Below are 13,511 nucleotides of genomic sequence, written 5' to 3'. Positions count from 1 at the left end.
CTGCTAATCTACAATTGGACAACTCCTGTCCAGGGGAGGGGTTTTGTGAATGTCAGCTCACCTGACCTGGCCATGTTAATAACTTTCTTTCCAGATGCATCCAAGACGGACGTCCCAGAGGACTTTGATATCGACATGGACAACCCAGAGACCGAAAAGGCAGCGGTCGCCATCCAGTCCCAGTTCAGGAAGTTCCAGAAGAAGAAGCGTGTTGAGAAGTCCTAGTGAGCGCCACGTTGCTCTGCCACTGTGTGGGGGGACGGCGAGTGGAGTTGACGACACAGTGATGATGGTGTGACATTTGCATGTAAACAAATTCATACCTGTTGGAACTCCAGGGGTTGTGACGGGGTTTTGGGGGAGGGAGAGAATGCAATAGCCTGTTAACCATATGACATGTCTGTGAATTTTCATTCTCCTATTATTATAATTACTATTATTTATTGTTTGACTCCTGTATCAATAAATAAGTAACAGTAGGCATTATAAAGATCTGGTTTCTGTCCTGCCATATATGTTCCATATATCATCAAGTCTAGCTGGTGTTAGAATATGTTTTTGTACTTATCCAAATAGTTACACCTGCACCGTCCCTTTCCGTCCTGCTTAGGTCTATGTTTCCCCAAAAGCACTTGTAATTTGAGAGTTGATGAAATGAAAGCTGATGTTAGAGTGAAGGCTGTTTTTAGGAAACTTAGCCTGGAGCTTTTCATCCTGAACAGAAAGTTTCACCCGGAGGCATTTTTCTTACCTGCATGGTACTATCAAGCTGTGTGTCAATGTACATTGAATAAATAAAAAACTCTGTGTGGAAACCGTGTACAGTGTATGGAAATACCAAAATATGTCAAACACACTTCAAGCAACATGTGGCCGCTGAATTTCAGCAGGATGCACTGTATGCCAGGAGACTTACAGTATATTCTGATGACAAACTATAAATAGAAATGCTTTTGAATGAGCTGAATCTATTCCCTTCTCAGCTTGATGACCTTATCCATGCTGAGTCGGCCTAAGTGAGTGACTGATTCCCACTGAGCTGCTCTCAGCTTTAGGCACCACCCAGTAAAATAAACCTGAATACAGGTTAACGTGTTAATATATTGGTTCAGGATTATAGCGTGTTATTTTAAAGTACAGAATAATCAGAAAACGCTATCTGCCTTTGGGTTTTCAATATAAATTTATGCAAAAATAATCTAAACGAGCACTGACATCTGATTCTTTTCTTAGTCTGGCTGACTGTCTTTCAGCCTTGTGTAAATGACTGGGCGGTCAAGATTTCAGCAGCAAGCAGCTGTCACAAACCATCCTCATTCCTTTTAAAGATGATAACAGAACAGCACAAAGCTTCCATCGTTACACAGCACATTATGTGGTCTGCCTCATTAGTCTGAATGATGAAAGCGCAAGCCAACACTGGCAAAAACACTGCGTGCGTCAAAGTCTGGAGTCCTGCTTCAAACGTACAGCATCTGAGCATAACACAAAACACACAGCTTTAGCAAGCAATTTATCTGTGCCTTATATTTATATATTTATAGTTAACAGCAGAGCCAGCCCACCATTTTGGTTCAGACTGAAATATCTAGTGAAAAAAAGTTCAGACGTTCATGGTTCCAACCAGATGAATCATGTAATTTCTTCAGACTGCCAAGAAACTAAATAAACACATTCATGTCCTTCTGAGGATGAAGAGCTATTGTGATCAATCTGCTAAACATCAGCATGTTAGCTTGGCACGCTGACTGTGTTAGCATTGCTAATGTTAGTACTGAGTCATTTATTATATGCTAGCAGAGATACTGTGGTTTTTCATCCAGGTTGTGTATGGTCTAAAAACATAAATCAATAGAGGCTCCTGTGAAATCTAAACCTATTTAACAACAAATATGTGACGATAACGTAATGTAGAAAAAGCTGACTTATACGTTACAAGACGCTGAATCATGCAAAGAGGTTAAAAGACTAAAGCTTAAGTAGAAGAGGCACACATTTTCTCATAATCAGACACAATAGTGAGCTACTATGCTATACCCATATCAAGGTCAGTGATGACCTTTGCGCCCCAGGGAATTGATCCACACTGCAGATCAGCTTTTTAAGCCTGAGAGGATTAAACTGCTGAGACAAGTACGCCAAAGTTCTCAGTGTATACGGACAGATAGATAGCCAGTGCATCCATTACATCGTACATCTAGATTCACTTTTTTAAAAGCTGTCAAATGTGTCAATTGTGATAATGTCTTATTTTCCTGCAGAGAAATCAATACAAAGCAGATTTGGTGACTTGCTCCCATAAAGCAGCAGTGCAGTCACCTTTAGATTTTCAGTGAAGGTCATTGTGGAAATAACAGACCCCACAGTCACCCTGGTGACTACTAAAAAGGATCCTGACATGTCATCCAGAGGCCATCAGAGAGTAGCAGTCCTCCCAAGGCTCTGGCAGACTCCTCTTTTGTTTTTCGTGCAAGCGTATTTTAATAGTATTTAAATCAAAACATTAACATATGGAGATTTTTCTTGCTCTGATCTGGCTTTGTGATAAGTCCCTCTCCTCTCCTCTCCTCTCCTCTCCTCTCCTCTCCTCTCCCCTTAGCTGATGAGGACAGGCCGAATGGGAGGATGACAGTGAATTGTGTCATCACTTCTATGAACACTGCATCCCTTGAGTGCGTCTGAAAGATGTACTTCTCTCACTTAGAAACAGGAGATAGATTCCAGTCCCACAGTCCCCAGACGGAGCTGTACCGTTTTGAAATTAATGTCTGTAGTGTGGATTTTACAGTCAGCTGAGGTACCTTTTTTTATATACAACAGTGGCTAAAGCAGGGACATACTGTAGACCATTTTGGGGACATTGCAGTGATAATGATATGGTGATACATGCACTGACAATTTCTGCATGCAGAGAATGGGCCTGTGAAATTTGCTGCGCGCCTTCTGTTCCGCCTATAGATACGAATATCACTCATGCACACAGCAGAATAAATCTTGAATATCCGGAGGTGGCAGATGGAGCATTTACTTTACACCTCAAAGTTAGTGAACGCAACACATAACGTAGCTGCATTGTAGATATACTGTACAATCCATCAATTGACTTTGCTTTCTTCCACCACTGTTCGGAAGGAATTATGGCATTATGGAGGCCATCTCACACATTCATCTTGCGTTGCTCCATTCGTTGTTCGGAGACATGGGTATTTCCTGCGCTGTAGCCTCATAGTCACTGTAGACATGGAGATGGATGATTTCACTAGGTTTGATTCATTAAAATGACATTAGTCATTAGTAGCCTGTCACACTAACAGTAACGTGAATTTGATCTAATCAGTGAGTGCGTGTGACTGTGAGTGTGAGGAATTTTACTGTCAAAGACAACAGCCAACTGTGTGTACAAATGACGGATGCTTCCAGTGGGATTGGTTTAATTACATCTTTCAGTTCTCTCCACTAACCTCATTCCACTGGCATATAGCATAGCCAAATCTCTGCTGGCTACGTGCAGCATTTTCCATCTAAAGCTGTCTTCTTTTACACAACACTGTTTTTTCTGTCAACAAAACAGAAAGTTAAGTGTTGATGGATTAAATAAAAACTTACTTCTGACAGTGCTGGACAAACTTTTAAAGATGTGAAACTTTACATTTGCAGCCTTGCTGTCAGAAACACAGAGAGAGGAGTTAGATTTAATATTTTCACATAAAACACACCTTTATGCTGTTCTTCTTGTCTAACCACTGGTTTTTGTGGATCTAAACGTACTATTGGAATCATGTTTTGTTGTTTGTTTGAGCAAAATCCAACAACAAAGTTATAAGTATTTTATAAGTGTATAAGGGTAAGTTTATTTCAGTACACTGAGTTCCTTTCGGTCTCTCTTCAGTACAATGATACAGTGGCTTGATCAGAACTTGCCTTTATCTTTAAAATTTAAATTGTCTAATATCATCTATACATCATAAGGTTTGCTGTGTCACCTTGTCTCAGGTAATTAGTAAGTCCATCACTCTCCATCACAGAGTTATGATCCTGTTAAGATGACGTCCTCTACAGAGACATAACTCAGTATGTTCAAGACATAAATATATTAATGGTGTTTCCTATTACTAAAGGTAACCCACTTATAATTACACTGTAGACTTACTTGTTAACACAATCCAGGCCGTACCATCATATTCTGCTGTTCTCTTTAATCAGTAATAAGGAGAAATCACATTTACATTTATAACTGACCGTTCCTGACTTCCTATGCTACTGTTGCTATGATAAACAATCAAGAGGGGGTCCATTCCAATATAAAAGCGCTGAAACTTGTAATTGTGATTCCTCAATAATGTACAGTCAAACAAGTGTGGGTACAGCGGAGGAAATATATCATATATATATAAAAGAGACTAGACTAGAAATATTTCCAGTGTCCGCTGAGGTTAGCACAGTTGCTAATATTTCTCTCCTCCACAACAGTAAGTTCTTTAAGAATAAGAATAAGAATAAGAATAAGAAAACCTTTATTTGTCCCACAATGGGGGAATTGCACTTTGCAACAGCATGCAGAAATGACAGAGATATAATAGATATATTGCATAGACTGGTGTTATTACACCATAAGGTGTAATAATATTGCACATACACTATATTACCAAAAGTATTCGCTCACCCATTCAAATGATCAGAATCAGGTGTTCTAATCACTTGGCCTGGCCCCAGGTGTATAAATTCAAGCACTCAGGCATGCAGACTGTGAAACAAGACATTTGTGAAAGAATGGGCCGCTCTCAGGAGCTCAGTGAATTCCAGCGTGGAACTGTCATAGGATGCCACTTGTGCAACAAATCCAGTCGTGAAATTTCCTCGCTCCTAAATATTCCACAGTCAACTGTCAGCTCTATTATAACAAAATGGAAGCGTTTGGGAAAAACAGCAACTCAGCCACGAAGTGGTAGGCCACGTAAAGTGACGGAGAGGGGTCAGCGGATGCTGAAGCGCATAGTGCAAAGAGGTCGCCGACTTTCTGCACAGTCAATTGCTACAGAGCTACAAACTTCATGTGACCTTCAGATTAGCCCAAGTACAGTACGCAGAGAGCTTCATGGAATGGGTTTCCATGGCCGAGCAGCTGCAGCCAAGCCACACATCACCAAGTGCAATGCAAGGCGTCGGATGCAATGGTGTAAAGCACGCCGCCACTGGCCTCTAGAGCAGTGGAGACGCGTTCTCTGGAGTGATGAATCACGCTTTACCATCTGGCAATCTGATGGACGAGTCTGGGTTTGGAGGTTGCCAGGAGAACGGTACATTTCAGATTGCATTGTGCCAACTGTGAAATTTGGTGGAGGAGGAATTATGGAATTATGGTATGGGGTTGTTTTTCAGGAGCTGGGCTTGGCCCCTTAGTTCCAGTGAAAGGAACATTGAATGCTTCAGGATACCAAAACATTTTGGACAATTCCATGCTCCCAACCTTGTGGGAACAGTTTGGAGCGGGCCCCTTCCTCTTCCAACATGACTGTGCACCAGTGCACAAAGCAAGGTCCATAAAGACGTGGATGACAGAGTCTGGTGTGGATGAACTTGACTGGCCTGCACAGAGTCCTGACCTGAACCCGATAGAACACCTTTGGGATGAATTAGAGCGGAGACTGAGAGCCAGGCCTTCTCGACCAACATCAGTGTGTGACCTCACCAATGCGCTTTTGGAAGAATGGTCAAAAATTCCTATAAACACTCTCCTCAACCTTGTGGACAGTCTTCCCAGAAGAGTTGAAGCTGTAATAGCTGCAAAAGGTGGACCGACATCATATTGAATTCTATGAGTTAGGAATGGGATGGCACTTCAGTTCATAGAATGAGTAAAGGCAGGTGAGCGAATACTTTTGGTAATATAGTGTATTAGGAGTGCTAGTTGTGGAGCCTAACAGCAGCAGGAAGGAAAGAGAGCAAACAACATGTCTTATGTGACCTTTGTTCGACTAGGTCTGGCACCTGTTCCTGCTGTATCCACAAGACCGGGGTATTTTTTGCTTTGGGTGCATTAAGTGTTTCTTTTGAAAGAGGCAAACATGCATTACTGACTTGTATCTGGCTAATTAGGCTGGCCACTAGTTAGCTTAGCGACAGAAGTGTCAAAATTAGTGAACTTAACTAAAACATTTAGAATGTTGTCACATTATTAAAAATTTTTTTTTTTCAGCAGCGTTGAACTGGAAGCAATCCTGGAAAAAAATATTAAGAAATACTGCCACTGAGATTGCATTCCGGATATTCTGACTCACTGTCACAAGAACCCAGTGCAAACCATCTCACCGTCTTCCTCTTTCCCGCTCAATTTGTTTGTAATGGAAGTACGGTAGCCACAGTAACCATGGACAATACATTTTTGCATTACATTATTAGTCAAGTGAATAAACCTGAGTATTGTAGAGTTGTCTTTGCAGTTTTGCAACATATCTGAGGACAATATTGAAATTCCCAATTGCCACATCCTTTCGTTATACTGTTGCATTTCTGTTGGTCTCGTGGCTTCAAGATGCCAACAGTTGCCAAGCAACGATATTCAAATGAATTACTGCTGATATTACCACTTGAACGCAAAGCATATTATCTACCCAACTTCCGATGTCATAATCAGGAGCTCACAAGTTCCATGTAAAGGCCAACATAAAGTGAAAGAGTCCAACAGCAACTGTTGACGTTTTCGCTAGGGTCTTGGCAAGCTTGTGAGCAACAATCACATTTTCATCAATATCAAAGCCTTAAGGCGAAGGGAACATAGAGAAACAGCTGATGACTAGTGAACCATGCCTTTAAGCATGGATGCTGTACAGTGACAGTTGTAGCAGTTGCAGTTGAAAAGTCTCTGAGCAGAGAGGGACCGGCTGATGATACCTATGTCAATTAAGAGATCATCAGAATATATCTACTTGCCAGGTTTTGAATGTTATAAAAATCACCCATTATGAAACCATTTCTGAAAAGTTAAAGACCACTACTGTCTAAGATGATCACTCTTCTTGGCTTTCCAGACTTTCTGTCATCTCACTCTCTCTCTCTCTGTCTCTGTGCACAGTGGAGTATATTTTCTCATCTCTTTGAACGCTGTCCTAGAAACCTTATCCCCCGGCAGTACTGCTGCTCCACTGACCTTGTGATTGTGAATCAACCCCAGAAACCAGGTGCTATTTATACCTGATTTCTCTCTCTCACTAATGAGACTTCACCATTCCCTGTTTCCTACTTCAAAGGACTATTTTTATAATATGTTAATATAGTATTTACTGTATACTATATACAGTAATGATCTCTCTCTCTTATCTCAGGTTGCATTCTGGATGAAAATGAAGCTTTCAGCTTCCATTTTTTTTTACAGAGATGTGGTTATTAGTGAAGCTGATAGATAACATGTGATGACTCCAGCTGAGGATCCTAACGTGGGCCACAAAGTAGCAGCCGACTGGAAAAGGAGCTGTGAAGGCTTTATCCTAAAGTGAGGTGGAGACTATTTAAAAATAGCAAACTTAAGTTAATCCAATTTTGTTTGGGTGTTGTGGATCAGATCAGCACTGCACATGTTCTGTAAAGATGCTTGTGTTACTGTTTTCAGTGCCACTCAGCTAAGTCTCAAAACCTGTGGCAACATCTTCAGAGACTCTTGCATTGAGATAAAAACATGACAGGGACGGAGGAGAATGTTTATATTTACAGGCCTGCATTTCTGACTGCACAATTTACATATCTCAAAGGAAAAGGGTTGGAGCAGGTTAGAGTGCAAAACATTTGGTAATCAAACTTCCACCCATCTATCCTGCCCTCTGTAAAACTAACTATACAGGATGGTGGTCGTGTTATTAGTGTGCACATTAGACTCTTTAACAACCAAAACAATACAATTTGACTGACCTCATGTACCTAATCATTGTGTACATTGTGTGTTTAAACATTTCCCTTGCAGATACACCATGTCACCATGGGACTGCAGTTTACATCCATGTCCTGTAACCTAACAGAGCTTCTAAGGCTAGAAGAAGAACTATACGATGCTTTGATTTAATAATAATAATGGATTATGAGAAAAGTGGCTCATGCGGGGCATTGTGCTCTTGTTTCTGCATCGCAATACATTCTAAATAATGCCTCATTGTTAAGAAAATGTGATAGACAGTCATGGTGGAGCTCAAATGGTTTATATCTGTCTAAATGAGATAAAAATGATTGTCAATACGCTTTAAATCTAAAGGTTATGGTGTGAAAATAATAATAATATACTTTACTGTAGATATCAGTAGAAAACCATCATACACCAAATAGCCACAACATTATGACCACCTTCCTAATATTGTGTAGGTCTCCCTTGTGCCTCCAAAACAGTTGTGACTCATCAGAGAATGGACATGGGCCTTCTGAGGGTGTCCTGTGGTGTCTGGGAACAGAATGTTGTTAGAGGGGGCCTTTGGGTCCTATGGGTTGAGGGGAGGGTCCTCTGTGGATCATCCCACAGATACTTGATCAGTTTGGGATATAGTGAATTTGGAGGCCAGGTCAACACCTTGTGCTGTTCTTCATGTTTTTTTGAGTGGTTCCTAGCGTTTTTGTGTGTGTGTCTGTGTCAGGCTGCATCCCGCTGAGGATGGCTGCTGTCATCAAGGAGTGTCATTGCTATGGGGTGGGGGTGTCTGGTCTGGTCTAGGTGGGTGCTACATGTCTAAGTAACATCCACATGAATGTCAGGTCAGAATGTTTCCCAGCAGAACACTGAATTGTCACAAGATGGTCAATGTTATTTACTTCTCCTGTCAGTTGTCATAATGTTGTGGCTGATTAATATAAATATTGAATGACACTAATTAAGTGTGATGGTTCCAGGATAATTTCTCCTGTAGGTCCTCATTGAGACTCTCCAGAGCTAAGTCACAATATGAACACACAAGCAGATCATTGAGCAGACATGTCTTTCATTGATGAGTGATGAAATATGATGTAAGACTGAAAGGTTTACTGTAATTTGCTTTGCCAATAACACAGTCTCACTGGAAAGTCCAAAAATAGAGGCTGTCAGGTGACTTTTTCATTCAGATATGCAAGCTATGTGCTCCTTATAATGACAGCTGGAGATCAAATCAGATTAGTGATCTGAGCAAAACCTAAATTGAGGCAGTTGGTGGAAGCTTATCTGATGCACATTACAACACTGAGAGTTAATATGGCAGCTCCATCAGGAATTAGACCCCTGACACTGGCTCTATTAGTGGCCTGATCGAGACACAGCTTTACTAAAGAGCAAAAAATCATTATGCCGCACACTATCATAGGTAATCTGCTTGTGATGCAATGTGTTTAACAAACTCCTCATCTGTGTCAAAAAATAATGATGTTATTATTGGTATGTAATATGGTATTATTAAAAACCCTAAAGGCACTCACCTCTCCTAATAAGACTTGTAGTCTATAATGTGTTAGATCTGTCATTGAAACACGTCAATCAATATCCTCCATTCATCTAAAATCTCTTAAACTGGCATTACTTCAGTTAAGTCATAAAACATTATATAATTACATTTAAAACTAATACACCAATACTGTCCTTCTCTGTCATCTTATTTCCTTCATCAGTGTCCACATGCTTAATCCACTAGAAGATGCCAGTTAGCTGCTGTGAACACATCAGTTTCCTTCTGACAAAGGAAACTCTTGGGAAACAGTTTTCTTGAAGCATCCTGCGCTCTTGAAGTCCTTCACTGAGGACAAGGACGGGCAAGCTGCTGGATCAATAGAGTGATCTGACACAGAGAGGAGAGAGACAGAGGTCAAAACTGAGCAGAAAAATAATGGGTCTGAAAGAGAGATAAACAGTGAGCACAGTGCTGAGGAGATGGCAGTACCACAGAGAGAGAAGTGAGGGTGTGACTTATTAGGGGAGCGCTGTGTGAACTCAGGGGGAAAGTCCTTCCGTCTCATGCTCTCTAAATTGCCCCCCTGTCTCCTGCCAACCCTTCAGGCACCTCATTATGAAAGCCAGCAGGGATATTCCTAACTTGCTTCTGCTCACTGACTGCACGTCACGCTACGGTGTCCTCATCTAACTGCTAAAATAAAGATCCTTACACAAATCTTTACTGTAGAACACGAGGGGTGTGCGACTGAATATTTACAATCATACTGCATCAGTGATTCCCTAGGACACTGCAGTTAACAGGGCATGTGGACAGGTTGAGTTTTTCAATTCATTGAAAAAAATTTAAATCATTATTTATTTTAATAGCACATGATAGCACTGTATCAACTACATTTTGCAAGAAAGTAGAAATATCTTTATGTATATTTATTGTCTAATGTATAATTCATTAAAAGATTTGGACAAAATACTTAAATGTATAGGTTAGCATTCAAATTTGATGTTTTTAAACAGTTACGCAACAGTAATTAGACAGAATAGATGCAGTATCTAGTACCAGATGAATGAAAAAAGCTAATATTAGCATTACAAATGGCCACATGGCTTAGGTTAGCTAAACTTAACAGATGAATAAATATTAGTAGCTAAGCTTAATAAGCGCATGTATGATAGTGTCAAATAGCAGTGCAGAAATAATATACAATATCTTAAAATATGGAGAAACAGATTAAATAACTGGCTAAATTAAGAACGGCAGTACAGTAGTAATGTAAAACTGCTAGCTAAATTTAGCTAACTTGCTAAAATTAAATGTTCGGCTTCGGCCACTTTAATTGCTACAATTGCTACTGTTGCTAGCACAATAGTTAAATTGTGTAGAAAGTCAATTATTATACAATTATATTATATAGCAAACACATTAAAATAAATTAAAATGGACACATTTTGAAGGTAGTGGAAAATGGATAAATAGTTGTTGTAAAATAACTTAGTAAAATTAGCACCAGATAGCCACTGAAACCATATTAATTTGTATATATGATTATTATTATTATTATGAATACTAACATTAATAATAGTTTAATTGTTATATTAACAATTCAGTTGTATAGTAAATCAATAATTAGGTTGCAACAGTATATCACATACAACTTGAGTGAGTTGAATGAGAGGGGTTGTGCGGCTGAATACGTATTTGAGTTCTTCCTTCAGGGCAAGGGTGCACCTAAAAAACTGAAGAACCAAAGAACCATTTCACTGTGGATCGAGCTTTGAAAGCTCCTCTTCCTTTTCCCCTATATCACTGTTTTCCTCTCTGGCTGCTGAGCGTGGTGGGAGGTGAGATAGTGGCATGCAGCCAGGAGGCAAGTCACACTCTAGCACTCCAATCCTGCCTCTTCCTAATGTATGAGGCCAAGCGAGCAGCCATAAAGTATACTCAGTGCGCAGGTGGGCCATCCGTCTTCATTATACTACCACACACCAGCGAGGGGAGTCCACAGATTTTAAAAGGAACTGCAATTATTGTCATTCACTCGCTGTAAATTTTGTTTCTAGTGTCACCATCTTCCTTGACTCCTTTATAGGAAGTGCATTAAGGTTTCCTGGTGGTTTAGCAGGATGACAGTTCATTTGTGAGCACACAGCAGATGCACACAAACATATCCCACTGTTGTTGTTTTTTAAAAATTTCTGCCAAGCAACAGAAACACTTACACGTGCACATTATAGTGCATGTGTATTTATGTGTATGCAATCTTTTCTCTGTGTCTGCCGATTCATCCACGTTCTGGGGTGCAGTGGGGATCAGCCTGACAGTGTAAACCCGATCTGGGTCCCAGTGTCAGCTCTGGCATGAATAATTCACCGCGTTCAGGGCGGTGTGCTCCGGCAAATGGCAGACACACGCTGGAATAGACCGCTGGGTTGCCCTTGATGTTTCCCTCCAGGTTGTCACAAATAGTCTTGGTGCTGAACCGTCCCTTTCCACCTCCTCAAAGTCCACACACTCACTACTTGTGAGCAGCAAATGGACTCAATTCAGTGACGGCACAGTGCCATCTGTTGATCAAAACCAAGACACAGCATCAATATAAACCTGTTCTACTTGCTTTTTATTTGTTGGGGTGTTAGTTTATGTTTGTGCCAGACCAAGGTTATTACATGCTTCCTGCTGGTTGGTTGACATGACCAGGAGCAATCTTCCAGCTGATGAAATTCATGTATGCATGAACGTGACTCAGAGAAGAATAATCTTCAGTAAATATTACATTTCTCATATTATTTGTTTGTCTATTTGTGTGCACAGGTTTGGTCTTGTGGCACGTTGATAAGAAAATAATTCCTCTTAGTGCCAATCACTTGACACTGAAAGAAAGATGATAGAAATAGAGTCTTTAATATAATCCCCTCAAACATCCCAGGTTAAAGGATTAGCGATGGATCTGTTTTTGCTGAGGACACCTTTTTGTTACTTTGAAGTAGCATTTAAAATCTGCATTTTATAAATGAAAGCTAGTGTTGGAAATCCAAGCAAAAATGACAAATATTATGCTGTTACTTTGGGAGAAAACCTATAATAAATTTTATAATAATGTTCAAAATCCATGTAAAGAAGAAAAAAAATCCTGACTTTTAGTGCCATAAGCACGTATGCCCCCTTAGAGATATGACATGGCATTTGAGGATGCAAATAACAGGACATGACCGTATACAGGCAAAAATACTTAAACTGCAACATTGCTCTTTTTTCTATGCTATTTTCTAATGAGCGAGAGAGAGCACTGTCTACAGATTATTTACATTACATTACAATTTACATTTAATGTTGTGTAGGTCCCCTTTCCAGCTATGACCCATCAATGCATGGACTCCAGTAGACCTTTAAAGGTGTGTTGTGGTATCTGGCAGCATGAGGTTAGCAATGGATCCTCTAAGGCTTACAAGTTACGAGGTGGGGCTCGAATGAATCAGAATTGTTTGTCCAGCACATCCCACAGATGCTTGATTTGATTGAGAACAGTGCTTAGGTAGGTGGTATGTATCAAAGTAACATCTACGTCAATGGACATAGAACCCAATGTCGTCTTAGCAAAGTATTGCTATATGGGATCCCCAGGTAAGCAGCGTACATGCACCAGTCCATCCTTCTTCCATTATTCTGTGACCCAGTTCTGATGTTTCTGTGCACATTGCAGATGCTTTTGGTGGTGGACATGGGTCAGCATGGGCACCCTGACTGGTCTGACACAGCTCCGTACGCAACAAACTGCAATACACTGTGTTTTGACACCTTTCTATCAGAACCAGTATTAACTTCTTCAGCCAGTTGAGCTGCAGTAGCTCGTCTGTTGGATTGGGCCACATGGGCCAGGATTCACTCCCCACGTGCATCAGTGAGCCTTAGCCACCCATGATCCTGTCGCCGGTTCACCTCTTTTCCTTCCCTGTCACTTTAACTGTTCACTTTATCTGTCAGCGCTCATAACACAGGGACACCAATACCTACTTGATGACATGAAAGGCGACATTAAAATCAGGCACTTCACCAGTTATTTTGTAGTTAATTAGCAATTTTCAGTGTGATTCTTCACAGTTAAATATCTGGTCCCATTCA

Source organism: Chelon labrosus, assembly GCF_963514085.1.
Source record: "Chelon labrosus genome assembly, chromosome: 13".
NCBI lineage: Eukaryota > Metazoa > Chordata > Actinopteri > Mugiliformes > Mugilidae > Chelon > Chelon labrosus.
Note: the sequence above shows the minus strand (reverse complement) of the source record.